The sequence below is a fragment of the Caretta caretta genome, chromosome 3 (assembly GCF_965140235.1).
Source record: "Caretta caretta isolate rCarCar2 chromosome 3, rCarCar1.hap1, whole genome shotgun sequence".
NCBI lineage: Eukaryota > Metazoa > Chordata > Testudines > Cheloniidae > Caretta > Caretta caretta.
The window spans coordinates 190915298-190927512 of NC_134208.1; the positions used below are offsets into that span (position 1 = coordinate 190915298).

Below are 12215 nucleotides of genomic sequence, written 5' to 3' on the forward strand. Positions count from 1 at the left end.
AGAATTGGGAGGGTGCAAAGTTGTCTTGGGGTTCCCAAAAGGCATATCACAAAATCTAATTCTATACTTTTTATCTTAAAGAAATGAAGTCTCCTTTTGCAATGCTCGAAGAGAGTGAAAATAACTTCACTGTCACTTCCTGGCTTTTTAATTTCAAGTCAACCAGGTGGGTTTCCTGGGCCAGCAATTCCGCCTACAATATTGTTTTTGAGGTGTCTTGCTGCGTTCACCAGGGTCACTATGACCTGTTGGAATACAGCAACTACATTTTCAAAGAGTTGCCTGGGTCTTTAGTCACACACGTCCCTTTAAAGTCAAAGGGTCTTAGATCAAAAAATCATTGTGTGTTTAATTACCCGTGCAACTCCTGAAGAAATTTTAAGAGACCACATTTACGTTATATTCTCACTTTCTCCTTAACGTAGCCAAAGATTTATCAACCCATTTCTTTCTTGAGCAAACTAAGTTTTCATGCAGTGTATTAGCACATCATTCACTACTAGCACTGGCCTTGACAATTTTTCACTATTAGCATTGGCCTCACAATTTAAAAATTCTACCCTTCGCTGTGCTAGGTATCTTGGTCTAGATCATCAGCTGGTGTAAATTGTCAATGGAACCAGGCTGATTTACACCAGCTGAGGATCTGGCTCATTATTTCTAAGCAAGGAAGAGACTTAACAAAAAATAACCAAATTCTCTATCCTGTCTAACATTTATCCAAACAGAGTGTCATTATAATAGCCCACATCCAACAGCGCTTCTTCTTCCAAGTGCTGTATCAGCACAAATATCAGGTGAAACCTGATGACAGAAAATTAATTCAGACCCTTTCCCAAAGGTATTTTCTGTGTTGTCATTGTAAGGAATCTTTGTCTGCTTAAACAGAGAAGTATTTGCTATTCTGTGAGCAAATTAAGGTCCTGCAGTTAAAGGAAGTCACCTTTGCTAAAGGTTCTCTATCCATCATCTAAGGGTCAGATCCTATATGGCCCAAAGCATAACCTGAGAAATGCTGAGTGCCCTCCTCTGCAAATCTCAGTTAAAACAAATAAGCACTCGGCCTCTTTTAGGATCAGGTTCTAACATACAGATATGACTGGCTAAATCCAACATCCACAAAAACCAAACGTCAGAGTTCATTGTTTATTTACTTTACCTTGATTTGATTTAATTTATAGTTAGATTTTTTAAAATGTTTCTTCCAATGCTCTAGACCACAGGTTCTCAAACTGGGGGGGCATGCCAGGGGGAAGAGGGGTTGAGACGCTTTAGGGGAAAAAAAACGAACTGAGCACATTTTACCCACAGCAATAAATAACTAACAAAGCTGATTCCTCCCGACAGATCAGGTCCTCAGGTGGCGCTGTGCATTCTGACAGATTTCTGGTAAGCTTGCCTAGCATCATACAAAGTTGTTGCCCTCTATACATTAATCCGTTTGCTATGATGCAGTGTATATATTTAATTGTAAGCACTGACTACAACTAGAGTTTTGCTTTTTCTCTTATTACAATGGATCCTTGGCTCTGTTTGAATCAATGCCTTACTGTTTTTAATAGTTAGTAAGAGTTGCGTGTTGATTTTTTTTCAGTATACATACTTGCGTAGTGGAGGTGGGGGGAATAAACTACTACAGACGCACAGACGGGGGATACGATCAAATCAGTTTGAGAACCACTCATCTAGACTCATCTACTTACATTATAAAAATGTACATAGGAAGTAGGCTCTAGAGTTCCTAAATAGGAAGGTCCTCCTAAAATCCCACAGCTTAAAAACCCTCAGATTTCAAAACAAGCCTTTCCCATCAACCTCACCCACTTTTCATCCCCCTTGCTGCCTAATATACCGGAGAGCTTTACTTGTTATGAAACCTGGAGGAAATAAATTCAGGTTAACTGTAATTCCAATCTCGATGTAGACTCATACCACCCCAGCAGGGCATTCGTCTTTGTGGTTTTCGGTTTAGACCTATCTTTAATTCCTGGTTCTACAGGTCCTTTTTTTTTGGGGGGGGGGGGGGGGTCTTCCTTGTGCTACCCAGGCCTTTAACAACTTATAGTGGTTTGTATTTCTTTCTTCCCTTCCCTAATACTGCTATAAGAGGTTTGTGACGGGTTGGATCACAGAAACCCCCTTGTGACTGCCAACTGATGTGCCAAGACTACTTCTGCCCCTGCTTTCCCTGCTAGCTTGAGACTCCAGCACCCTGTCTTGCTGAGCCAGATGCGCCAGTCTGCTCCAACACAGTCCCAGGGTCTGAACGACATACCCAAAAGCTGCAGACTTAGCTGAAAGCAACTTAAGAAGTGTTTGTCTTTAACACACAGATGCCCAACTCCCAATGGGTCCAAACAAATCAATTTTGCCCTGTATAAAAGCTTATACAGGGTAAACTCTTAAATTGTTTGCCCTCTATAACACTGATAGAGAGATATGCACAGCTGTTTGCCCCCCCTCCTCGCCCCGCCTCCAGGTACTAATACATACTCTGGGTTAATTAATAAGTAAAAAATGATTTTATTAAATACAGAAAGTAGGATTTAAGTGATTCCAAGTAGTAACAGACAGAACAAAGTGAATTACCAAGCAAAATAAAACACTCAAGTCTAAACCTATTACAGTAAGAAAACTGAATACAGATGAAATCTCACCCTCAGAGATGTTTCAATAAGTTTCTATCACAGACTGGATGCCTTCCTAGTCTGGGCCCAATCCTTTCCCCTGGTACAGTCCTTGTTCCAGCTCAGGTGGTAGCTAGGGGATTTCTCATGATGGCTGCCCACTTTGTTCTGTTCCACCCACTTATATATCTTTTGCATAAGGCAGGAATCCTTTGTCCCTCTGGGTTCCCACTCTTCCTTCTCAATGGAAAAGCACCAGGTTAAAGATGGATTCCAGTTCCGGTGACATGATCACATGTCACTGTAAGACATCATTACCCACTTGCCAGCCCACAGGTATACAGGAAGACTTATAAGTAAAACAGAGCCATCTACAGGTAATTGTCCTGGTTAATGGGAGCCATTAAGATTCCAAACCACCATTAATGGGCCACACTTTGCATAACTATAATAGGACCTCAGAGTTATATTTCATATTTCTAGTTTCAGATACAAGAATGATACATTTATACACATAGGATGACCACACTCAGTATAGAATCATAGAATATCAGGGTTGGAAGGGACCTCCGGAGGTCATCTAGTCCAACCCCCTGCTCAAAGCAGGACCAATCCCCAATTAAATCATCCCAGCCAGGGCTTTGTCAAGCCTGACCTTAAAAACTTCTAAGGAAGGAGATTCCACCACCTCCCTAGGTAACGCATTCCAGTGTTTCACCACCCTCTTAGTGAAAAAGTTTTTCCTAATATCCAACCTAAACCTCCCCCACTGCAACTTGAGACCATTACTCCTTGTCCTGTCATCTTCTACCACTGAGAATAGTCTAGAACCATCCTCTTTGGAACCACCTCTCAGGTAGTTGAAAGCAGCTATCAAATCCCCCCTCATTCTTCTCTTCTGCAGACTAAACAATCCCAGTTCCCTCAGCCTCTCCTCATAACTCATGTGTTCCAGACCCCTAATCATTTTTGTTGCCCTTCACTGGACTCTTTCCAATTTATCCACATCCTTCTTGTAGTGTGGGGCCCAAAACTGGACACAGTGTTCCAGATGAGGCCTCACCAATGTCGAATAGAGGGGAATGATCACGTCCCTCGCTCTGCTGGCTATGCCCCTACTTATACATCCCAAAATGCCATTGGCCTTCTTGGCAACAAGGGCACACTGCTGACTCATATCCAGCTTCTCGTCCACTGTAACCCCTAGGTCCTTTTCCGCAGAACTGCTGCCTAGCCATTCGGTCCCTAGTCTGTAGCGGTACATGGGATTCTTCTGTCCTAAGTGCAGGACCCTGCACTTATCCTTGTTGAACCTCATCAGATTTCTTTTGGCCCAATCCTCCAATTTGTCTAGGTCCCTCTGTATCCTATCCCTACCTGCCACCGTATCTACCACTCCTTCTAATTTAGGATCATCCGCAAATTTGCGGAGAGTGCAATCCACACCATCCTCCAGATCATTTATGAAGATATTGAACAAAACCCTTGGGGCACTCCACTTGATACCAGCTGCCAACTAGACATGGAGTCATTGATCACTACCCGTTGAGCCCGACAATCTAGCCAACTTTCTACCCACCTTATAGTGCATTCATCCAGCCCATACTTCTTTAACTTGCTGACAAGAATACTGTGGGAGACAGTGTCAAAAGCTTTGCTAAAGTCAAGAAACAATACATCCACTGCTTTCCCTTCATCCACAGAACCAGCAATCATAGAAGACGATTAGATTAGTCAGGCATGACCTTCCCTTGGTGAATCCATGCTGACTGTTCCTGATCACTTTCCTCTCATGTAAGTGCTTCAGGATAGATTCCTTGAGGACCTGCTCCATGATTTTTCCAGGGACCGAGGTGAGGCTGACTGGCCTGTAGTTCCCAGGATCCTCCTTCTTCCCTTTTTTTAAAGATGGGCACTACATTAGCCTTTTTCCAGTCATCCGGGACTTCCCCCGTTCGCCACGAGTTTTCAAAGATAATGGCCAATGGCTCTGCAATCACAGCCACCAATTCCTTTAGCACTCTCGGATGCAACGCATCCGGCCCCATGGACTTGTGCACGTCCAGCTTTTCTAAAGAGTCCCTAACCACCTCTATCTCCACAGAGGGCTGGCCATCTCTTCCCCATTTTGTGATGCCCAGCGCAGCAGTCTGGGAGCTGACCTTGTTAGTGAAGACAGAGGCAAAAAAAGCATTGAGTACATTAGCTTTTTCCACATCCTCTGTCACTAGGTTGCCTCCCTCATTCAGTAAGGGGCCCACACTTTCCTTGGCTTTCTTCTTGTTGCCAACATACCTGAAGAAACCCTTCTTGTTACTCTTGACATCTCTGGCTAGCTGCAGCTCCAGGTGTAATTTGGCCCTCCTGATTTCATTCCTACATGCCCGAGCAATATTTTTATACTCTTCCCTGGTCATCTGTCCAATCTTCCACTTCTTGTAAGCTTCTTTTTTATGCTTAAGATCCGCAAGGATTTCACCGTTAAGCCAAGCTGGTCGCCTGCCATATTTACTATTCTTTCGACACATCGGGATGGTTTGTCCCTGTAACCTCAATAGGGATTCCTTGAAATACAGCCAGCTCTCCTGGACTCCTTTTCCCCTCATGTCATTCCCCCAGGGGATCCTACCCATCAGTTCCCTGAGGGAGTCGAAGTCTGCTTTCCTGAAGTCCAGGGTCTGTATTCTGCTGCTTACCTTTCTTCCCTGTGTCAGGATCCTGAACTCGACCAACTCATGGTCACTGCCTCCCAGATTCCCATCCACTTTTGCTTCCCCTACTAATTCTTCCCGGTTTGTGAGCAGCAGGTCAAGAAAAGCTCCCCCCCAGTTGGCTCCTCCAGCACTTGCACCAGGAAATTGTCCCCTACATTTTCCAAAAACTTCCTGGATTGTCTATGCACCGCTGTAGTGCTCTCCCAGCAGATATCAGGATGATTAAAGTCGCCCATGAGAACCAGGGCGTGCGATCTAGTAGCTTCTGCGAGTTGCCGGAAGAAAGCCTCATCCACCTCATCCCCTTACAAGAGACCTTTTACATGAAGCATATTCCAGTTACATTATATTCACACTCATTAGCATATTTTTATAAAATCATATAGAGTGCAACATCACAAGGTTTTACCCTTCTCTTTCCTAAATATTGTTCATATTTATTCTTAGTTTGGTTTCTGATTTCCTAAAGTAGGGCTGTATTCAGAGATAATAATCACTTGATAGATTTAGAAAATTAATTTAAATCATTTTAGCCTTTTTAGAGCTCCAAGAACATTCACTGCTATGCTTCTGTGACTACTCTTTTCATTATTAAGTAGTTTAGGGATGAGATTATTCTTTGATTTAGAGAATATTTTATTGGCAGCAAGTTCCAAGTAGATCCTTTCTTTTCATATTCAGTGTATTTAGCATTCACTATCAGCTCTGGGATTTACTGCAAACTCAGAAAAGTCTGTTCTCATATTTTGCCAAAGATTAGAAATTTTAGGTTTTTCTATAGATATAATGAATTGGTTTCTAGAAATCTCTTTATCACAAATGAACTCCGTTTTGCTGAAATTAGACTCATAATATTTTAAAAATTCTCAAGATCTAGTATCAAAGGGATTGAACCAGTTGCTGCGCAAGCAGCATTTACTATGCCCCTCTGTTTACCAGAAAAGAAATGGTTACCTACCTCTCGTAACTGTTGTTCTTCAAGATGTGTTGCTCATGTCCATTCCAATTAGGTGTGCATGCTTTGCATGCACGATTGTTGGAAGGTTTTTTCTCTAGCAGTACCCCTCGGGTCGGCTGTGGAGCCCCCTGGAGTGATGCCTTTATGGTGGTGAATATAGGTCCCTGCCAACCTGCTGCCTTCTCAGTTCCTTCTTGCCGGAATACTCCGACAGAGGAGTAGGAGAGTGGATATTGGAATGGACATGAGCAACACATCTCGAAGAACAGTTACGAGAGGTAGGTAATCGTTTTTTCTTCAAGTGCTTGCTCGTGTCCATTCCAATTAGGTGACTCCCAAGCCGTACTCTTGGAGGAGGGGTCAGAGTTCATCTGGTAGCAGATTGCAGCACTGCCCTGCCAAATGCTGCGTCATTTCTGGACTGTTGCAAAATTACGTAATGTGAGGTGAAGGTATGGATAGAGGACCATGTGGCTGCTCTGCATATATCCTGAATGGGCACTTGAGCTAGAAAAGTGGAAGATGTAGAGTGCACCATCAATGTCGGGGATGGAATCTTGGCCAAGTTTTAGCAAGTCCTGATGCATGGCGTGATCCAGGATGATATGTGTTGGGAGGAGCTGGGAAGCCCTTTCATCCTCTCTGCAACAGCGATGAAGAGCTATGGGGACTTCCAGGGTGTGTCTCACATCCAAGGAAAGCCAGGGTGCATTTCACATCCAAGGAATGAAGCATGTGATCTCTACTATTGATATGTGGCTTGGGAAAAAACACTGGTAGGCAAAAATCCTGATTTATATGCAATTGAGAGACTACCTTAGGGAGAAATGCAGTGTGTGGGCATAGTTGCACCTTGTCTTTATAAAAGACAGTGTAAGGGGGCTCAGATGTCAGTGCCTTGAGTTCGGAGACCCTTCTGGCTGAGGTGATGGCCATGAGGAAAACTACCTTCCAAGACAGGTAGAGCAAGGAACATGTCGCCATGGGCTCAAAGGGGCATGTGTACCTATAAGCCTGGCAAGGTCTAGATTGAGGTCCCAAGGAGGAAGAGGCTGCCTCACCTGAGGATACAGTCTATCAAGCCCCTTGAGGAAGCAGCTTACCATTGGGTTTCCAAAGACCGACCTACCCTCCACCCCTGGGTGAAAAGCAGAGATGGTGGCCAAGTGAACCCTGATCGAAGAGGTCACCAACCCCTGCCATTTCAAGTCAAGCAGATAGTCCAAAATAAATGGGATCTACGTTCGAGGTGCAGGAGTACCCTTCTGCATAGACCAAATCAATAACCGCTTCCACTTGGCGAGGTAAGTGGCTAGAGTAGAGGACTTCCTGCTTCTGAGAAGGACCTCCTGAACTGAGTTGGAGCACTGAAGTTCAGACTGGTTTAACCATGGAGCTTCTACGCTGTGAGGTGGAGGGACTCCAGGTTGGGATGTCGTAACTGGCCGTGGTCTTGTGTGATGAGGTCCAGGAACAGGGAAAGGGCTACGGGCCTGTCCACTGATAGGTCCAACAGCATGGTGAACCAGTGTTGGCAGGCCCATGCCGGCACTATGAGGATCAACAAGGCCCTGTACAGGCGGACTTTGAGGAGGACCTTGTGTATGAGAGGGAAGGGCGGAAATGCATAGAGCAGGTGATTCGCCCATGACAGGTGAAACGCGTCCGTGATGGAACCTGGGCTGTGGTTCAGGAAGGAGTAGAAGCACTGAAACTTCCTGTTGCTCCGCATCGCAAATAGGTCCAAGTGAGGAAAGCCCCACCTCCGGAAGATGTCCAGGGCGATATCCACTCTAAGGGACCATTCGTGCCCATTGAATGAGTGCCTGAGCTGGTCTGCTAGCTCGTTCTGAGCTCCCGGCAGATATGACGCCTCCAGGTGGATGGAATGGGTGACGCAGAAGTCCCACAGGTTGAGGGCTTCCCGGAATAGGGGAGAAGAGTGAGCACCACCCTGTTTGTTTGTATATAGCATCGCTGTGGTGTTGTCCATCAGTACCGACACACAGCTGCCTTGAAGGTGAGCTTGGAACACCTGGCATGCCAGATGGACCGCCCTCAACTCTCTGACATTGATATGCAGCGATAGTTCTGCCTGGGATCGCATGCCCTGTGTCTTGATAGTGCCCAGATGTGCTCCCCACCCAAGTGCCAAGGCATCCGTGAATATCTAAGGGGCTGCCGAGAGCCCGAAAAGGAGCACCCTAAACTGGTAGTGCTGGGCATTGACCACAAACTGGAGAAATCATCTGTGGGCCAGGATGATGGAGATGTGGAAGTATGAGCCCTTCAAGTCGAGGGTGGTGTACCAGTCCCTCAGACCAGGGAAGGAATGATGTAGGCCAGGGAGACCAAGCAAGACTTTGCTTTCTTTATGAATACGCTGAGGTCTCGCAATTCTAGGATAGGTCGGAGCCCGCCCTTGGCCTTGGGGATGAGGATGTGTCAGGAGTAGAACTCTTTCCCCCTGAACTCCTGAAGAACCTCCTCTATCGCCCTGAGAGCAAGGAGCAATTGCATCTCCTGTAAAAGGAGTTGCTCATGAGAGCGGTTCCTGAAGAGGGCCGGGGAAGGGGGATGGGAGGGTGGGAACAGAATTGGATAGAATATCCCACCTCTACCATGCTCAATACCCAGCGATCTGAGGTAATCTGGGCCCAGGCATGGGAGAAGTGGGACAGACGGTTCACAAATGGGGGAGAAGGATCCGGGAGATGGACTGGTGTTCTGTCCTCGGGTGCACCTTCAAAAATTAGGCTTAGGGCCAGGAGGCTGTTTGGACGAACCATGGCCCTGATCAGAGGATGATCTCAGTGGCCTCCTCCTGTTGTTCCTGCCCCTCCTTCTATTGAAGTCCTGCCTCATGCTCCCCGAATAGAAGCGCTGGGGAGGCTGGGGCTTGAAGGGCTTCCTCCGCAGAGCAGGTGTGTGGATTCCCAGGGACTTAAGGGTTGCCCTAGAATCCTTCAGACTGTGCAGCTGTGAGTCTGTCTGCTCTGCAAAAAGACCAGCACAGTCAAAGGGGAGGTCCTGGATGGTATTCTGAACCTCTGTAGGAAGGCCTGACACCAGAAGCCATGAGCTTCTGCGCATAGTAATCGCAGTGGCCATGGTCCGTGTAACCAAGTCTGCCGAGTCCAGGGCCACTTGGAGGGAGGTCCAAGCCACCATCTTACCTTCCTGGAGTATTGTGGTGAACTCCAAACGGGAGTCCACGGGCAACACCTCCAGGAACTTGGACAGGGAGGCCCAAGAGTTGTAACCAGACCGGCTAAGCACTGCATGCTGATTGGCGACGTGAAGCTGAAGCCCCTGGTCGAATACACCTTGCGACTGAAGAGGTCCAGCTTCTCGGGCTCCTTGGCCTTCGGACTGGGACCCGGCTGTCCTTGCCACTTCTTGTGATTGGCAGCATCCACCACCAATGTGCCCGCCTGGGGATGGGTGAAGAAGTGCTCATACCCCTTCTGTGGAACAAAATATTGGCATTCTACCCCGCCAGCTGTTGGTGGGATAGAGGCTGGATTCTGCCAGAGCACCTTAGTTGTATTTACAATAGTCTTAATAAGAGGAAGGGCCACCCTAGAGGGCCCCTCAAGAGTCAGGATATCAACCATTGGGTGTGAATCCTCTGTGACCTCCTCAGCCTATAGGTTCAAGTTTTGTGCCACCCAGTGAAGGAGGTCCTGATGGGCCCTGGTGTCCATTGCTGGCAGAGAGGTAGTCATCCCTGCCACCACCTCATCAGGCGAGGAGGAGGAAGATGCCTGGGGAGGGATTGGGTCCTCTTGCCCTTCCAAATCTCCCTGATGGTCACCGGGGCAGTTTCAGGTGCATCAGCTATAGGTGTCCTTCTATGCACCATGGGCAGGGAGACAACAGCTCCTGTCTGAGGGTTGGATTGCCCCAGGTTTTCCTCTGGAGATGCTGCCTGCACTCCTGGATCCCTTGAGACCGATGTGGCCACCGAAGTCACCCTTGAGCCCAGTCCCTGGGTCTGATGGTAGGCCCATGGGGTCCAGAAGGGCCACTGCACTGGTGTCTGCCACTGGGGAGGCCACAACATCACTGGCACCGGTTGGGGTGCACTGCTTTTTGAGTGGTGCCAGAAACAGTGCTGGGATCTAGAGTGGTACCAGCTCCTCCTGGAGGTGTAAGATTCCACCTCCAACTCAGAGGAATACTTAGATGCAGACCAAGGCAGAGCAGAACCCGATGGTGCTGGGGATCAGTGCTGCAGCAAGGATGAGCAATGACCCATCATCACCGGCTTGCCCCTATGTCTGATGGGGGCAGAGCTGTCATCAGTGCCGTCTTTGTCAGAGCTGTCGATGTTGGCACCGTGGTAGGTGGTGGTGCTGGGCATACGCCAGCGGGCCCGGGGATTGAGCCGTTATGGCGATCAGATCCCGAGCCACTTCGAATGTGTCTGGTGTGGAAGGAAGATTGAAGTCTTCTCCCTCCAAGTCCTCCGGCACCAGAGAGTCCACCCACACTAGACTCGACGGCACCCCTGTCACGGCCGGAGTCAACGGCTGCGAGACTTGCAGGCCAGGTTTGGGGTGTCCCAACACAGGCCACACCCCACTGGTGTGCCATGCCAGCGAGCAGCCCGTCTGCCGCCTTCTTCTTATGTGGCACCGGCAATTGTGAATGGTGCCTCAAGGTGGAGCTGGGCCTCAGGGCCGGAGAGTGGTGCCGATGCTCCTTACTGGAGTCCTTTCTCGGTGCCAAGGGTTCCCGCACCGATGCTGCTGTGCTGCACACCAAGGCTGCCGGTGCTGGCTCCGGCTGTGGGAGAAGTGCAGATTTCATTAGGAGGAGCTTCAGGCGAGAGTCCCTCTTCTTCTTTGTTCTGGGCTTAAAGCCCCTGCAAATCTTGCACCTATCCACCTTATGGCCCTCCCCCAAGGCGCTTGAGGCAGGAGTCATGCGGATCGCCACGTCGCATAGGCTTCAGGCACTTCTCACAGGGCTTAAAGCCCTGGGACCAAGGCATGCCCCAGTCCGGGGGAAAGGGAATTGGGGAAAATCCCCCAGCTAAGTACTATTCAACTAATTAACACTAATGGGTAACTATTTACAACAACTATTCGAAGAAAGACCACTAAGTGGGCACTTGCAATACGGAAGACCGAGCTGCTCCAACAACCGTCACTGGCGGTAAGAAGGAACTGAGCAAGTGGCGGGTTGGCAGGGACCTATATACACTGCCATAAAGGCACGACTCTAGGGGGCTCCACAGCCGACCCGACAAGTACTGCTTGAGAGAGAAAAAACCTTCTGACAATCATGCACGTTGCATGCGCACACCTAATTGGAATGGACATGAGCAAGCACTCGAAGAAGAACTTAAGGCTTATCTACTGACAGCCAGGAAACATTCACTAAACTGGAAATTTGCAGTATAGCCGTTGCACACAGGTATGCCGTTTGTAAAGGTAAAGTCTGAATAATTCCCATGTTTTCATCTTTTTTTTCCCCCCAAGTCCTATACATCAGGTTAGGGTGCTGACTTGAATGGGGTTAGTTACAGTAGAGTGTGGAATTAGAAAACCTACCAATTCTAAGTATAAGCAAACTTGACTAATTAACAATTTTTGTCATCTTCTTAGATACTTCATTGGCGGTGTACATATAGAGGGATTGTAGAATGAATCCACATCAATTTCAGATCTAGGCATGAAGATATGGTGCCGGAGAAAAATGTCTCCCAACCTATATTTCTGAAAAAGAAAAGACATTAGATTTTTTTCCCAGGAGTTAAAATCTGAAACATTAAAAAAAAAATTTACTTATCTGCATCATGTATGGACAGCCCAACTTTAGATCTCTTTGCTGTGAAAGGGCTTGTGCACTGGACAACTGTACTTTTTGAGCTCTCTCTCTACTCTGCATCAGTTGTGAAAATCTAGA

General features: G+C 47.4%; 1 long non-coding RNA gene across 1 annotated transcript in view; it reads left to right on the forward strand.

Annotated features, from left to right (window-relative positions):
• Window positions 1–4804: 4804 nt before the first annotated feature.
• The window catches only part of LOC125633481 (uncharacterized), a 266677-nt gene continuing 259266 nt past the window's right edge, over window positions 4805–12215 (forward strand). Inside the window, exon 1 of the long non-coding RNA XR_007355616.2 lies at window positions 4805–4977. This is a non-coding gene — a long non-coding RNA (uncharacterized LOC125633481). The remainder of the gene's footprint in view (window positions 4978–12215) is intronic.